This window comes from Schistocerca gregaria, chromosome X (assembly GCF_023897955.1).
Source record: "Schistocerca gregaria isolate iqSchGreg1 chromosome X, iqSchGreg1.2, whole genome shotgun sequence".
NCBI lineage: Eukaryota > Metazoa > Arthropoda > Insecta > Orthoptera > Acrididae > Schistocerca > Schistocerca gregaria.
Window position 1 is genome coordinate 333315289 of NC_064931.1, and position 18762 is coordinate 333334050.

General features: G+C 44.0%; 1 protein-coding gene across 5 annotated transcripts in view; it reads left to right on the top strand.

The window, feature by feature from the left end:
• The window catches only part of LOC126299573 (glycine receptor subunit alpha-3), a 386589-nt gene that overhangs the window by 306822 nt on the left and 61005 nt on the right, over positions 1-18762 (top strand). The gene's annotated exons all lie outside the window — the stretch shown is intronic.

An 18762-nucleotide genomic window follows, 5' to 3' on the forward strand; every position in this document is an offset into this window, starting at 1 on the left:
CATTCGTAAGAATTTTCGTAGTGTTTGTAAACGTTGGATCGACCCCAGAGTACAAATGAAACAGAGTGGGAGCAGTTATGGAGTACCTCATACAATACATTTAAGAAGGAGACGATTTCCTAACGCGAATCTTTACCGTGGGTGAGTAATGGGTTCACGACTACCAACCTGAGTCAAAACGATCCTCTGTGAAATGGAAGTATAGCTTCTCCCATAGAAAAGTAAGAAAAAAAGTTTAACCACCAAAGAAGTTTAAGTTTACAGAGCTGCGGGACACGCTGATTTGGTGTTAAGTTGATTGACCCTTTTTAGGGGTGAACAGAATCAAAAGACTTCGCTTTACATTGAGAAAAAATAGCTGAAATATAACCCCAACCAACAACGCACCACAAACCAACCACCCTTATCAGTAACCAGAAGCCTAACAGTAGTGTGTGATTCATCTATATCAAAGACACTCCTATTAGTCCTGCCTGTTCGAGGTCGAGCCGCGAAACCTCGAGCTGTTGAACCTACCTCACCTTACCTGCAGTGCAGCTGCTGGTACGTTGGACTCCAAACACATCAACTCTGATAATGAAGTACTGTAAGACAACAGCACTGTAGGAGAGGTTGGTACACCCCTAAATGAACAGCAAACAAATCTGCTAAAATCCTAATATATTATTGAGCCCCAGTGTCCTCCTGTTTTGAGGTGTACTGTAGTATTGTTTGAATCAGGATTCACGGAGCCCGCGCAAACGTAACTCCTTCCTCTCAACATGTCATTACCAAAGAAAAAGTTTCTCATATGCGAATTTACAATTCTAAGCTGCCACAATTCTGCTATGCTGTGCGGCATATGATTTACGCTGCCTGCCTCGTGGGACGTAAACCGCAAAACCAGGATAGTTTAGGATCCGCTGGAAATTAATAACCCCATATTCTCCATGACACAAAAACAACCAAACCCAATCATCACGACCAGGTGGTCATCAGCGACGATAAAATCAGAATTATGAGTCACAGTCACAGCATCCTGCTTATTGGCATGAAGTGAAATGATGACGTGTCGCCCGGCATCAGCTTTGGTCATTATCTACCATCGTCTAAGTTTGTGTAGATTGTCACAAATCAGAATATACTTTGACATGACTGTACTTGTTTAGATGTTAATATGAGCAAAAATGACTCGTACTGTGCCATAGAACGATCTGAACTCCACGTAATCAATACACTTGGATATTTTGCTTTCGCAGAGAGTGTAATACATGTTCCAAGTTTGTACTGCCAACGCTAGTGAGGTAGACTGATAGTCTCATTCCAATACTGTAACTGCGGTTCTGCGAAGAATGTTTCGTAAAAAGTTTATTCACATCATCTGTCTAATTACACACGACCTCTCTAGATGCTTGCACACTGATGGGTTTATCACTCCTTACTGGTGTATAGTAGATGTGGGCCAGATAAATTTGAGAGTATTGTGGAGATACAAGAAGAAATATATGATCTATGAATGATGGAGCTCCAGACAGAGGGAATGTGAAACATTTTACGTAAATCGCTTGTGCTATCAATTCTATAGAATTGTTGTAGTGTTTGGATTTCATACAATTAAGGTACTGAGAAGAGAGAAATGATTTCAGAACATAAACACACACTCCTAAGGCTACATGGTTCTGCACTTAAGCATTATATAATGTTAAAGCAGTGTGATTCCTGATACATTAGTCGCTTGGACTGAAACACTGTTAATACTGCAATGCAGAAAATTTTTTTCCAACACCTGATATGCATTCATTGCACGTTTTCTATCCCACTCACTACGTTGAGAAACTTTATGATAATAAAACTACTACCTTCTTCACCAATGGAAAAAATATGGATTCTTTGTGATTCACTCACTATGAATTTTTCCAGTGGTATATAGCGTCCGCTATTCACATTTGATTATGGTTCGAAAACTATGCTATGCTCACATCAGTCCTAAAAATGGATCATCAGTAACGGAAAAGGCACGAAACACAGACATCTTATTAGGAAAAAGACAAGTGCATAGCACCGGTCTTTGACATGTGAAATTACATGCCATGCTGCTTTAATTCCGTGAACAGAACACAATCTCTTCCACACATAACATCCGTCGTGCAAATGTATACATGGAGACTACAGTAACTCACAAATCCCTGTCACTAACATAGAATCACAGCAGTTATGAAACTGAAGACTCTGTTTATGTCCAAAGTGTGCCAAGGGAATGGAATACATCGCATAGATCTTCATTCACCTAGAGGAGGGTGCCGAAATAGGTTTCCCATCAGTTTGGTGGACGTGATTCATCACACATGCGTTGTAAGTCATCTGCTGACTGTGGTATGGAGAGGTATGCTGTTAATGATCACAGGTAGATAGTGCACTAAGTCATACACAGAACATGCAGTTGTATACAAGTCGAATGCAGATCATACAAAACAACTGATACACCCCAAAAGAACAACTGAAAAAAAAGGTTTAATGCGCGATAAATGATATGCAGCAACATCTATCTTTCTCTAGAATGCATCATCAGTATACCATTAAATCATACCTCGTTACAACCCTTCTCAACCGTTTACTCTATCTACTTTCTGTCTTCCTGTAACGCAGATTCATCCAAATTTCTAGGCAGATGGTTCTCGTTTCCAGGAAGGCATCAAAAACAGCCGTCAACATTTATGTATCCCTATTACCTCAACAGACATACAGTGGAATATGATGTGTTCAGTGGACGAGAGTTCTGTGTTGGACAAGAAAGAGTTTAACACCTGTAATCATGTAGCTGAGGACTGTGTCCATAACTAGTTAACTATGCTTCGAAAGCGATGATACTGGATGAATGTATGAAGAAGACAGATACGCTTCACGAGATAATGAAGATGCAGCAAGTTAAAAGTAAGTTACACTTCGCAACTCATGCTGATAAATGAGTGTGCTGGAACTGCAGACCATTCAAGAAAAGTCCATTCAGTCTTCTGAAACATAAGACCAAGTGAGGTGGCGCAGTGGTTAGCACACTTGACTCACATTTTGGAGCATGATGGTTCAAACCCACATCAGGCCATCCTGATATAGGTTTTCGTCATTTCCATAAATCACCTCAGGCAAATGCTGGGATGATTCCTTTGAAAGGGCACAGCCGACTTCCTTCCCAATCCTTCCCTAATCCAAAGGGACTGATGACCTCGCCGTTCGGTTCCCTCCCCACAAATCAACCAACCAAACAAAAAGAAGCAAGACACTCGTCCTGCACAAGCATCCATGTGTAAAATTGCGGAGATGCTGGTGATGAGCAGGAATGATTTTAATAAGTGCACTACTCGCAAGCAAGCAGCTGACGACTTCGTTCATAGCTACCTACATGAAGATTGGAAAGAAAGGATAATGGATGAGCGTAAGAAGGAGAACATTTTTCAGCAAATAATGGTGATGCAATGGGATGAGGTGAAGATGTATTTCGCAACTCATACAGGTTACTGCTTGTTCTTAAATTATTTATCTTTTTTAAAATGCTAGGACAGGATAATGATGTGATGTTGTTTAAAGCACTCAGTGATGAATATATCCAGCCGCTCTCTGACTCAAAGAAGCGTGCAGGTGGCCCTACCCTACACAGTGCAGGTCAATACTGGATGCCAACATATGAGTCATCTCAGAAGAGTCTGATTCCACAACAAGAAGAACAAGGTGGAGACGTTGTAGATGAGAAGCTACCAGTTCCACCTAGCACATTAATGCTTTTTCCTTCCACATTCAACTTAATATCTACACTCCTGGAAATTGAAATAAGAACACCGTAAATACATTGTCCCAGGAAGGGGAAACTTTATTGACACATTCCTGGGGTCAGATACATCACATGATCACACTGACAGAAGCACAGGCACATAGACACAGGCAACAGAGCATGCACAATGTCGGCACTAGTACAGTGTATATCCACCTTTCACAGCAATGCAGGCTGCTATTCTCCCATGGAGACGATCGTAGGGATGCTGGATGTAGTCCTGTGGAACGGCTTGCCATGCCATTTCCACCTGGCGCCTCAGTTGGACCAGCGTTCGTGCTGGACGTGCAGACCGCGTGAGACGACGCTTCATCCAGTCCCAGAAGACGCTTCATCCAGTCCCAAACATGCTCAATGGGGGACAGATCCGGAGATCTTGCTGGCCAGGGTAGATACCCTAGGAGCAACAGTGTCCCTAATTTGCTGGGAAGTGGCGGTGCGGTCCTCTACGACACTGCGAAAGGTGTATATACACTGTACTAGTGCCGACATTGTGCATGCTCTGTTGCCTGTGTCTATGTGCCTGTGGTTCTGTCAGTGTGATCATGTGATGTATCTGACCCCAGGAATGTGTCAATAAAGTTTCCCCTTCCTGGGACAATGAATTCACGGTGTTCTTATTTCCATTTCCAGGAGTGTATATATCACACTGACAGAACCATAGGCACATAGACACAGGCAACAGAGCATGCACAATGTCGGCACTAGTACAGTGTATATTCACCTTTCGCAGCAATGCAGGCTGCTATTCTCCCATGGAGACGATCGTAGAGATGCTGGATGTAGTCCTGTGGAACGGCTTCCCATGCCATTTCCACCTGGCGCCTCAGTTGTACCAGCGTTCGTGCTGGACGTGCAGACCGCGTGAGACGACACTTCATCCAGTCCCAAACATGCTCAATGGGGGACAGATCCGGAGATCTTGCTGGCCAGGGTAGTTGACTTACACCTTCTAGAGCACGTTGGGTGGCACGGGATACATGCGGACGTGCATTGTCCTGTTGGAACAGCAAGTTACTTTGTCGGTCTAGGAATGGTAGAACGATGGGTTCGATGCCGGTTTGGATGTACCCTGCACTATTCAGTGTCCCTTCGACGATCACCAGAGGTGTAGGGCCAGTGTAGGAGATCGCTCCCCACACCATGATGCCGGGTGTTGGCCCTGTGTGCCTCGGTCGTATGCAGTCCTGATTGTGTAGCTCACCTGCACGGTGCCAAACACGCAAACGACCGTCATTGGCACCAAGGCAGAAGCGACTCTCATCGCTGAAGACGACACGTCTCCATTCGTCCCTCCATTCACGCCTGTCGCGACACCACTGGAGGCGGGCTGCACGATGTTGGGGCGTGAGCGGAAGACGGCCTAACGGTGTGCGGGACCGTAGCCCAGCTTCATGGAGACGGTTGCGAATGGTCCTCGCCGATACCCCAGGAGCAACAGTGTCCCTAATTTGCTGGGAAGTGGCGGTGCGGTCCCCTACGGCACTGCGTAGGATCCTGCGGTCTTGGCGTGCATCCGTGCGTCGCTGCGGTCCGGTCCCAGGTCGACGGGCACGTGCACCTTCCGCCGACCACTGGCGACAACATCGATGTACTGTGGGGACCTCACGCCCCATGTGTTGAGCAATTCAGCGGTACGTCCACCCGGCCTCCCGCATGTCCACTATACGCCCTCGCTCAAAGTCCGTCAACTGCACATACGGTTCACGTCCACGCTGTCGCGGCATGCTACCAGTGTTAAAGACTGCGATGGAGTTCCGTATGCCACGGCAAACTGGCTGACACTGACGGCGGCGGTGCTCAAATGCTGCGCAGCTGGCGCCATTCGACGGCCAACACCGCGGTTCCTGGTGTGTCCGCTGTGCCGTGCGTGTGATCATTGCTTGTAGAGCCCTCTCGCAGTGTCCGGAGCAAGTATGGTGGGTCTGACACACCGGTGTCAATGTGTTCTTTTTTCCATTTCCAGGAGTGTATATGTGTGTGTGTGTGAAAAAAGTGATGAGTGTGCTGGCATAAGCTAATCTCATTTTTCAGATCACCTTGTTTAAAATCTATAATGAGATTTGCATTCTCCCTCACCAAGTGATTTGGGGGGATTCTGGAAAATGTCTGACTCAAATAAAATATGTCAGCACCCATATGACGACCTAATTTGAATTTACACAGCAACATCGTTATATACAAATCCTTTGTTTGGCTTTAATTTCTCTGGTGGGGGGATTTGACTATTTTGGCTGAATGGTTTGTATGTTACACTATCCACACCATGCTGCATCGTTTGCAGGAGATGGTATTTTGGTTGGAGAACTGTTTTCTAGAACACACAAACTGTTCAAAATTTGGTGTATTAGCAGTGACATGAGTACATTTCATTTGCCACAATTGGATGGATCCATAATTATGGCTCTTATGTCATCAGGAAGGAGTATCCCCTTCTCCTTTCGGTCCGGTGCTGCACCATCACAGGACCAGTCATTTACAACAAAGTCTTGATGCTTCACACAGCCTACCATGATACCAATTACATCAGGTTTTGATGTGTAATGCTCATTATAGAAAAATGAACACTTGTAATAATATTAATAATATGTGTAGCCACTATAGCACAATCGTCTTACTGACTGAGCTACCATGACTACATCATAATGAGAGGGGTATGAAGTAAGAAATAACACAAACATGACCATGCCTGTGAGTTGTGTTTGCATCAGTGCGTGTGTATGCCAGTCATCTACTGTTGACAAAGGCTTTGTTGGCTGAAAGTTTATTTTGTGCCAGTCTTTTTGTTGTGCATTTCTGCAACTCAGCATCTCCACTATATGGTGAGTAGCAACTATCCTTGTCATAATATTGTTACATTCTCTCCTGGATTTTTCGAAGTACCAAAGAAGCCTACTCAAATACAGAGATTCGTCAACAGGCAGAAAACGGCGCTGTGGTCGACAACGCCTATAAAAGACAACAAGGATCTGGCGCAGTTGTTAGATCTTTTACTGTTGCTACAATTGCAGCTTATTAAGATTTGAATGAGTTTCAGTGTGGTGTTATAGTCGGCGCATGAGCGATGGAGCACAACATCTACAAGGTAGTGATGAAGTGGGGATTTTCCCGTATGATCATTTCAAAAGTGTACTGTGAATTTCAGGAATCCGATAAAACATCAAATATCCGACTTCACTGCGGCCAGGGAAAGATCCTGCAACAATGAGACCAACGACGACTGAATAGAATCGTTCAACATGACAGAAATGCAACTATTCCGCAAATTGCTGCAGATTTCAGTGCTGGGCCATCAGCAAGTATCAGTTTGCATCTATTCAACGAAACATAATTGATATGGGGTTTCAGAGCCAAAGGCCCACACATGTATCCGAGATGACTGCATGACACGAAGGATTACGCCTTGCCTGGGCCCATCGACACCGACATTGGACTGTTAATGACTGGAAACATGTTGCCTGGTCGGACGAGTCTCGTTTCAAATTATATCGAGTGGATGGACCTGTAAGGGGACGGAGAGAACCTCATGAATCCATGGAGCCTGCATGTCGGCACTGGACTGTTCAAGTTGGTAAAGACTCTGTAATGGTGTAGTTGGAGTGATATGGGATTTCTGATGTGCCTAGGTAGGACTATGACAGGTGACAAGGATGTAAGCATCGGGTCTGGTCACTTGCATCCATTCATGTCCATTGTGCATTCCGACAGACTTGGGGAAATCCAGCAGGACAATGCGACACCCCACACATCCAGAAGGGCTACAGAGTGGCTCCAGGAACACTCTTCTCAGTTTAAACACTTGCGCTGGCCACCAAACTCCCCAGACTTTTGCATTATTGAGCATATAGGGGATGCCTTGCAATGTGCTTTTCAGAAGAGATTTCCACCCCCTCATACTCTTACGGATTTATGGACGGCCTTCAGAATGCATGGTGACAGTTCCTTCCAGCAGTACTCCAGACATTAGTTGAGTCCATGCCACATTGTGTTGCGGCACTTTTGCATTCTCGTAAGGCCCCCACAGAATAATAACCAGGTATATTAGTTTCTTTGTCTCTTCAGTGTGTGTGTGTGTGTGTGTGTGTGTGTGTGTGTGGGTGGGTGGGTGCATATATTAAATTCAATAAGTCTGAAAAATAAACAGGTTCTTTCTTTGTATTCACTGTGTATAGAATTGACCTATTAACAGTTTCTTGTACGTGTGGCATTCAGCTTGAATTTCTCTTAAACTTATTAATTGTCCTTTAGTATCTTTTAGCACTATATTGATACATTGGTGTAAATTGTCAGCATGCACATTATTCACTCAGAGCTAGTCTACAATGTCTTTATACACACTTTTAACACAATGCAGTCATCTGTTCAGTCTTTCCAACACACATGATAATGTCATTCCTAGACTGAACATGTCTGTAATAGTGGAGTGTCGCAGATAATAATTATGTTCCCTGATTTCACATGGACTGTTGAGTCATTGTACACTGCTGTAATTGAAGGAGTCAGAGAACCACAGTTAATGTCTGGTGGGGTATGAGCTGGATAATACTTGGTGGTCATTTGCTGATTGATATAGTCTTCAGCACATTTCATTTCATCCCTTTCTTGCTCAGTAAAATGCACTTTTACATTTTTAGAGACATTTTCAATTTCTTATAACATACATCAGTCATTGGCTTCTACAGCTGCTGGTATACCAATATTTAAACATTCTGAACCTGTAGATATTAAATTTTGTGTGAAAGCAAAAAGCATTAGAGTTCTAGGTGGAACTGGTAGCTTCTCATATACAATATCTCCACCTTATTCTTCTTGCTGTGGCATCAGACTCTTCTGAGATGACTCATATGTTGGCAGCCAGTACTGACCTGCACTGTGTAGGATAGGGCCACCTGCACGCTTCTTTCAGTCAGAGACAGGCTGGATGTATTCATCACGGAGCGGTTTAGACAACAGCACATCGTTGTCCTGTCCTAGCATTTCAAAAAATATAAATAATTCAAGAACAAGCAATAACCTGTGTGAGTTGCGAAATGCATCTTCACCTCATCCCATTGCATCACCATTATTTGCTGAAAAGTGTTCTCCTTCTTACGCTCATCCATTATCCTATCTTTCCGACCTTCATGTAGGTAGCTATGAACAAAGTCGTCAGCTGCTTGCTTGCGAGTAGTACACTTATTAAAATCATTCATGCTCATCACCAGCATCTCTGCAATTGTACACATGGCTGCTTGTGCTGGAACGAATGAGCGTCTCACCTCTTGTGCTTCAGAAGACTGACTGGACTTGTCTAGAATGGTCTACATTCCAGCACAAACTTTTATCAGAATGAGTAGCAAAGTATAACTTATCTGCATGCCGTTGCATTTTCATTATCTCATGAAGCGTATTCGTCTTCTTTATACGTTATCCAGTATAATTGTTTTCCCAACATAGTGCAGGTAGGTATAGACACAGTCCTCAGCTGCATTATTACAAACTCATCCTTGTCTGAAACAAAAATCTCGTCCATTGAGCACATCATACAAAATAAAGACTTACATCTGTCCTATCTGGCAGCTTAACACAGACTGAAGCTCCCTCACAAGTGGAAGAAGAGAGGTGGAGTGGAAGCAGGGGAGCAGTTGGGGGCGACAAACAGCATACTCTGGTGTGTTGTAAACTAGATCAGTTGGTCTCTGAACCTCAAGGTGAATACACAAAAACTGATACTCCCACCAATTAATTTGAATTTGCCCAATTTCCAGGAGGGCATATAGTGGAGGGGAGGGGAGTGTGGAAGTGGAAGGGACCCACATGTTGGTCAGGGAAAATCCATGATGTCATCAGGAGGTGGAGGTAATTAATTGATAATTGATAAATTAGTTAATTTGCATAATTAATTTGGTATCAAAATTGTCCCAGAAATGTCTTTGCCCTAATACTCTTGCAGAGTCCATGCCACAGTCTGTCACCACTGTCTACGCCTACATCTGTCTACAGTCATTCTCTACCAGGCACTGTGAAGTGCATGGAAACTTCAGATTGTCCTCTTATTTGGCCTTCTTACGGTTCCATTCACTTGTGGGGTGAGGAAAGAAGGATTGCTTAAATGCATCAGTGCGCAATTTAAGCAGTATAACCTTCTCTTGGCGAGGGTTGTAATTCATTCCTTGAGTCCTTACTTAGTTTGTTCTTGAAACTTTGAAAGTAAGTTATTGTGGGATACTTTCTGTATATCTTCAAACATCTACCTACTGACGTTTTTCAGTATTTCCGTTAAACTCTCCCACAAGAGAAACACACATGTCACCATTCTTGTTGTTTTTCTTTGTACACTTTCGGTGTTCTCTTGTTAGTTCTGTTTGGGATGGATGCCTCACACTTCAGCAATATTCTAGGACTGACTGCACAAGTGTTTAGCAAGCGGTCTTCTTTGTAGAGTTAGCACATGTTTCCAAACCACACGTTTCCAGTATCTCATCAATCAACCACGAAGGTCTGCCACCTGCTTTCCCTATAACTGAGCCTATGTTATCGATCTATGTCACATCTCTACAAATTCTTGCAACCAAACTGATGCCGTTAGCTACTCATTGATATTATACTTTTAAGATACTATGTTTTGCGTCTTTTGAAGAGCACGGTTTTACTCTGAATATTTAATGCAACTGGCCTATGTTTGCACCAGTTTGAAATATGATCAGATTTATCTGGGCTGCAGCTTTCGTCAGGCAGTGCGTCGTTATAGATAACTTCATCATTTACAGACGTCTATTGTCTGTGCTTCATAACTCTTGTACCTGCATCATAATTGTACTCCGTCGTCAGATCTGACACAGATCACCGGATATCTTATTGTACAAAGCAGTTCATTAAAACACACACACACACACACACACACACACACACACACACACACTGATGAGCCAAAACATTATTACCTCTGCCCACCGCAGAACTGAGTGCTGCCTAGTGACGATGCGTACATGTGACGCGCAAAGGAAGATATGTAACTGGAGCAGACATGAATCAGAAATTGTTCTACAGACGATATGGGTGGCTAATTGGGGAATTCGCTGGCATAAGCGACTCTGACAATGGACAAATTGTTAGGCCTTAATGCCTGAGAACAAGCATTTCAGGAACGCTGACGCTAGTCGACTGTTCGCGTACAGCTGTAGTGAGCATCTTTGGAAAGTGTTTGAAGGACACCACAAGTGGCCGACAAGATGTGGGACTTCTACGCCTCATCACAGAACATAGAAGTCGGAGGCTTGCCTGCTTTGTAAAATAAGATATCCAGTGACCTGTGGCAGATCTGACAGCAGAGCACAATTCTGATGCAGATACAAGAGTTTTGGAGCACACTGTCCAGCATACACTGTTGAGCATGGGGTTCCGCAGCAGTACACGTGTACACAATGACGTCATCAAGTATGATTGCATTGGGTACCGATCATCGAGATTTGGCTGTGGATCAACGGAAATATATCACCTGGTGTGACGAACCACATCTGTTGTTACATCAGGTCGCTGGTGTACGTCATCATCCAGGGGAACAGCTGCTCGGAACATACACGGTACCACAGAGACAAGTTCTTTGGGGCAGTATTATGCTGTTGACAACATTCACCTGATCTTTCATGGAACATGCGATAGTGATCAAATGCATCATGACAGCTGTAGACAACATGAACATTATTACAGATCATCTGCATCCCATCATGCCTGATGTCTTCCCCAATGGCGATGACGCCATTCACCAAGATAACTGTTGATGTCACGGTCCAGAATCGTGCTACAATGGTTTGAGGAACATGATAGGTGAACTGCAGTTGACATCACCACCAAACTCATCTTATCTGAACCCAATACAACGCATCTCAGATACTATCAGGCACTAGCTTCGAGCCTGTAAACCATGAGCCTGTAATTTATGGGAAATGCGTGACCTGTGTGTAGACATGAGTAGTTATTGAGTGGGCACTGAAGTGCAGATAACAATCTTATCTCAGGGTCACTTACAGGGACTTCCATTGTCAGGATACACACTTTGATAACATATATTTGAGGTTGCCCCCCCCCCCCCCCCCCGTCTCCCCCGCTCTCCTCGCCCTGGGGAACTACTGGCAATTAATCAAGGTCATGTTCTTCAACTCTGGTGGGGAAAGAGGTCCTCTACATATTCATTTAATGTGTCGACAATCGTGAAGAGCAGCAGCACTATTGCTGCTGTTTTCATAAAACAGCTTTATGAGTAAAGCCCCCCTCTCTCGTTGTAAAGACCCATATTGACTGTATGCAACTATAATGGACACTGACGCTTGTTTTTCAGTCCTACATCGCCGCATCAGTACCAGCATTTAACAGCAAATCATGATATTAACACCAATAACAACGCAAATCCTGTGACATACCTCCTGAACAACAAAGTTGAGTGTCTATACGGTAAATATTTTACCATCTACACCTGCTGAAGTAGCGAAAGTTTAATTATAATCATCCTGTACATTACTAGTGTCCATGTGAAATCACAGTGTATGTGTTAGAAATGGACACTTTTCACTGTTGGTAGAAATAATGACATCACGACGTATTCCACAAAATTAATGACGTCACCACAAATTCTATAAGCACCTCTGTTTTAAAGATTTCCAACCAAAGGTACCGTAATATAAGATACACCACATCACGATAGGTAAACCTTTGCTGAGCTCCCACTGCATTACTAGATTGTCTGATGTCATAGTTTAAGTGTTAAAACGAGCATGTGGTTGGAAATAATGACACCATGGTAAATTTATGATGTCGTAGCAAAATTATGATGTCTACCGATTTCCAGTCAAAGGTGCATTATGCGTGTGTAAGAATTAGCACAGTGCTGTAAAATATCTCCAAGCACCCCCAGCGAAATGTAAGTCTCGTGCAGGATTGAGCACACTTCGACCACCAATGCTTGGAGTATGAACGTAAATACACTACGCCAACCCAGCAATGGCCCATAAATTGCATTATTTCAGGTGTAATCATCTCAAACGCGACCGATCTGATTGCTGGCATAAAAGTCACCTCTGCTATATCAAGCATTCAGTGAGCGCCCTCCCTAACACGGGAATAACGGCAAACAGGTCCCAACACGTCGGTGCAAATATGTGGGCTGCATTGCAGATAAGATTCATTCCCTCCCTCCTTTCTCTCTCTGGACCAATCAGAATCCAGCTCCCCAACCATCCTGCTTTAAAAACTAGCGCGTATGCATGGACAGGACCAGTCTCGGTCAGCCAGAGTTCCCAAGCGGAATAACAAACCCTGTAATCTGCCACAATAAAACATAAACTATGGCGTTATTATTAGTGAGTGTGTCACATAGGCAGAAGACACGTAAAAATCCGAGTAGGAAGCGCTACCAATCCTTCTGTGTCCATCGGTAAAATTAGTCCAGAATCCCCTTCAAACGTGGGCACAAGTGTTGAAGTGTGATGAAACCTCTATGCTCCCCCTTACTGGCGGAAGATACTGGCCATATTGGGAAAACTTTAGCGTTAGATACAATCCTGCTAGCTAACTGATAGTGGGAGAGATCTGCCAGTGCTCCCAGGGAGAATAAAATTCCATGTAACACAAAATAAACTCTTTCAATAGAAATGTACAACATCACTAAAAGACCTATAAATAGATATGGAAATAATACGGAATATATACTGAGTGGTCAGAGACTGTCTCAAAACCTTCTAAGGGCATTGCATGGTAAGACGTGCCCATAAATAACTCTTATGAAAAAAAACTTTTAACCATTTTTATTGTTGTCTTTATAAGTATCAGTTGCGGGTTATTTACTGCATTCACAACATACAATTGAGTGTTTTGGAGGAGAGTTAACACTGAGTGGTGAAAGGCAGTCGAAGGTGCGTCATAATAGGCCTGTGCGGTGTTAAATTGACTTTTGCCGGCCGGGGTGGCCGAGTGGTTCTAGGCGCTACGGTCTGGAACCGCACGACCGCTACGGTCGCAGGTTCGAATCCTTCCTCGGGCATGGATATGTGTGATGTCCTTAGGTTAGTTAGGTTTAAGTAGTTCTAAGTTCTAGGGGACTGATGACCTCAGAAGTTAGGTGGCATAGTGCTCAGAGCCATTTGAACCATTAAATTGACTTTTGTCCGACAGTATGCATTATGGTGTGTTGAATAACACCAGACATTAAGACAAAAATCACATCCACCCTATCCTTGGCCCTGTGAGGTATCCATGTTGCAGCACACACATAAAACAGTGTAATTACATCCACACTTAGAGGGTATGACCGAAAGTCATGCCATCTTTTATGTTTGCTCAAAGGCTTTTGCGACCTACACATATAATCAACTACATTGTGTTTCATATGTGGGGGTCCAATGCAAAATATTACCTATCTGTCTGTAAGTTTAATTATTTAACGTGCAAATAGATTATGCAAACTTCTTCTGTTGGTGTGCTTCTGTAAAATGATGTATTCTGAGATGTTTACTACTACAGAGGGTGCACAAGAGCAGGACTATGGCCCTAGGTCTAGACTGTGTATATCATTTTATCAAAATACACGTCTTAGTTCTACTTAAAATAGTGTCAAAGTAACCTATACATCACTATGTCAGCAACTGCTGCACAAACACTGTCTCCACATATGCATACACCACAGTTACTCTACCACGTAAAAATTTGGGTCTACGCTAGTGTGTTTTGAGACGTTCCCGAAGCGGGAGGGGGGGGGGGGGGGCGGCGTACTGGGGACCGAACTGCACAATAACCCTGGGATTGGTGTGGGGCGGCGGTGAGGTGGGTGGACTGCTGTGCCCTGTTGTGGAGTTTTGAACCACTGAGGCCTATGGTGGGACGAAGCCTCTCCATCGATTCTAGGTCCCCGGTTAAAATACACACAATACTCAATACAATCTATACATTATGGCAACCCTCCATGTGAGGGTAGCATTGTCACGTTCTTCCATATGGTTGTCAGGTTTGGTCTGTACTCTTCACTTGGAAGTGGCATTTTGCATTGTTTTATAGACATCAGGGCTGATACTTTAATAAAAACATGCCTCTAAGTATATATTTTTGACGTGAAGAGTAACACTGTGCACACAAACAAAACACATGCATGTTGCTTGTCTTGAACAACCCACACCCCACCCAATGGCCCTGTGGTATCCATGTCAGAGTGCACACGAAATAGCGTAATTAGATTGCAAGTCCAATCACATTTAGGAAGTATGACCAGACGATCACGTAACTGGGAGTGTTACCATCATCACCTTCATCCGAAGGTTTTTTCTACTTGTATCACTAATCATCATCGATAAAAAGCAATTGTTGTTGGTGGACATTCTGATCACGCTGCCACGCTAGAACGCCGTCCAGTGTTTGTCCTACACATTTACAATCACTAAGACAGACTGTCACGGGAGCTAAACCCGTATCTTCTGGAGAATTCTACCAAACAAGGTTACTGACAGTAGTATTATGGAATTCTGTGTTGCTCTGCTGGATGGTTTACTATTCACTGTAAGCATATTACATTTCTAAACGAATATGGAATGCAGAGGTTGCTGACAGTTTCAGAGGGACAGTTAGGCAACAGTGAGCTAGAGCAGGGGAAAGGAATACAGTAGAAGACGAATTGGTAGCTTTAAGAGATGAAATAGTGAAGGCAGTAGAGCTTCAAATAGGTAAAAAGACAAGGGCTAGTAGAAATCCTTGGATAACACAAGAGATACTGAATTTAATTGATGAAAGGACGAAATATAAAAATTAAATAAATTAAGCAGGCGAAACAGAATGCAACCTTTAAAAAAATGAAACTGACAGGAAGCGCAAAATTGCTAATCACGAATAGTTAGAGGACAAATGTAAGAATTTAGAAGCGTACTTCACTACAGAAAAAATAGATACCGCCTACAGGAAAATTAAAGAGGCTTTTGGGGAACAGAGGAACATCTGAATGAACATCATGAGCTCAGATGTAAAACCAGTCCTAAGCAAAGAAGGGAAAGCTGGAAGGTGAAAAGAGTATATAGAGTGTCTACACAGGAGATAAACTTAAAGGCAACATTATACACTCCTGGAAATTGAAATAAGAACACCGTGAATTCATTGTCCCAGGAAGGGGAAACTTTATTGACACATTCCTGGGGTCAGATACATCACATGATCACACTGACAGAACCACAGGCACATAGACACAGGCAACAGAGCATGCACAATGTCGGCACTAGTACAGTGTATATCCACCTTTCGCAGCAATGCAGGCTACTATTCTCCCATGGAGACGATCGTAGAGATGCTGGATGTAGTCCTGTGGAACGGCTTGCCATGCCATTTCCACCTGGCGCCTCAGTTGAACCAGCGTTCGTGCTGGACGTGCAGACCACGTGAGACGACGCTTCATCCAGTCCCAAACATGCTCAATGGGGGACAGATCCGGAGATCTTGCTGGCCAGGGTAGTTGACTTACACCTTCTAGAGCACGTTGGGTGGCACGGGATACATGCGGACGTGCATTGTCCTGTTGGAACAGCAAGTTCCCTTGCCGGTCTAGGAATGGTAGAACGATGGTTCGATGACGGTTTGGATGTACCGGGCACTATTCAGTGTCCCCTCGACGATCACCAGAGGTGTACGGCCAGTGTAGGAGATCGCTCCCCACACCATGATGCCGGGTGTTGGCCCTGTGTGCCTCGGTCGTATGCAGTCCTGATTGTGGCGCTCACCTGCACGGCGCCAAACACGCATACGACCATCATTGGCACCAAGGCAGAAGCGACTCTCATCGCTGAAGACGACACGTCTCCATTCGTCCCTCCATTCACGCCTGTCGCGACACCACTGGAGGCGGGCTGCACGATGTTGGGGCGTGAGCGGAAGACGGCCTAACGGTGTGCGGGACCGTAGCCCAGCTTCATGGAGACGGTTGCGAATGGTCCTCGCCGATACCCCAGGAGCAACAGTGTCCCTAACTTGCTGGGAAGTGGCGGTGCGGTCCCCTACGGCACTGCGTAGGATCCTACGGTCTTGGCGTGCATCCGTGCGTCGTTGCGGTCCGGTCCCAGGTCGACGGGCACGTGCACCTTCCGCCGACCACTGGCGACAACATCAATGTACTGTGGAGACCTCACGCCCCACTTGTTGAGCAATTCGGCGGTACGTCCATCCGGTCTCTCGCATGCCCACTATACGCCCTCGCTCAAAGTCCGTCAACTGCACATACGGTTCACGTCCACGCTGTCGCGGCATGCTACCAGTGTTAAAGCTGCGATGCAGCTCCGTATGCCACGGCAAACTGGCTGACACTGACGGCGGCGGTGCACAAATGCTGCGCAGCTAGCGCCATTCGACGGCCAACACCGCGGTTCCTGATGTGTCCGCTGTGCCGGGCGTGTGATCATTGCTCGTACAGCCCTCTCGCAGTGTCTGGAGCAAGTATGGTGGGTCTGACACACCGGTGTCAATGTGTTCTTTTTTCCATTTCCAGGAGTGTAGAAAGGGAAGTGGACGTAGATGAAGATGAGATGGGAGAAGAATTTTACAGAGCTCTGAAAGATCTAAACGGAAACAAGGCCCCAGGAATAGACTATATTCCACCAGAACTATTGACAGCATTGGGAGAACCTCCCATGACAAAACTCTTCCATCTGGTGTGCAAGATGTATGAGAAATGCCCTCAAATTCAAGAAGAATGTACTAATTCGAATTCCAAAGGAAGCAGTTGCTGACACATGTGAATACTACCAAACTATCGCTTTAACAAGTCATGGTTGCAACATACTAGCAGAAATTATTTACAGAAGAAAGAAAAAACTTTTAGAAGGCTATCTCTGGGAAGATCAATTTGTATTACGGAGAAATGCAGGAACACTCGTGGCAGTACTGACCCTATGACTTATCTTAGAATTTAGGTTAAGGAAAGGCGTAGCTACGTTACAGCATTTGTAGACTTAGAGAAAGCTTTTGATAATGTTGACTGGAATGCCCCCTTTGAAATTCTGAATGTAGAAGGGGTAAAACTCATTGAGTGGAAGACTATTTATAACTTATACAGAAACCAGACAGCAGTTATAAGAGTCGAGGGGCATGAAAGGGAAACAGTGGTTGAGAAGGGAGTGTGACATAGTTGTAGACTATCCTTGATATTACTCGAGCTACGCATTGATCAAGCAGTAAAGGAAACCAAACAAAAATTTAGAGAAGAAATTAAAGTTCAGCTAGAAGAAATGAAAAATTTGAGATTTATGATGACATTGTAATGCTGCTAGAGGCAGCAAAGGACTTGGAAAAGCATGTGAACGGAGGTTATTAGATGAGCATAAACAATGGTAATTGAATGTAGTTGTATTAAATCAGGCAATGTGGAGGGAATTAGATTTGGAAACAAGACACTAAAAGTAGTGGACGAGTTTTGCTATTCGGACAGCAAAATAACTGATGATGACCGAAGTAGAGAGGATACAAGATGTAGACTGGCAGTGGCAAGAAAATCATTCATGAAGAAGAGAAATTTGCTAACATCGAATACAGATTTAAGTGTTAGGAATTTTTTCTGAAAGTATTTGCCTGAAGTGTAGCCATATATGGAAGTGAAACATGGTCAATAAACGATTTAGATAAAAAGGGAATTGAAGATTTACAGTCATTATCCTGGAAAAACATCATCTTCCCAGATGTTTTTCTTATGTGCTGCTGTTAAACAGGCTGTTCCCGCATTCTCTGTTGGTTATGTCCAGCTGTCTGCATTATTTACTGTACATCTGGGTGAGCAAGTACGACAGCAACATTTGGTATTTCACTCAAGCTCGCACCGATGCTGCTGGCATTTGATTCTCGACAGCTAAGTTGGAGAGGTATACGGAGTGCATTTATTTTTTAAATAAATAAAGAGAATTTCTCTCCCTGCCATTTCCTATCCTGTACCATTCACGGGAGAAATTGTTTAGAGTGCCACTCTCTCC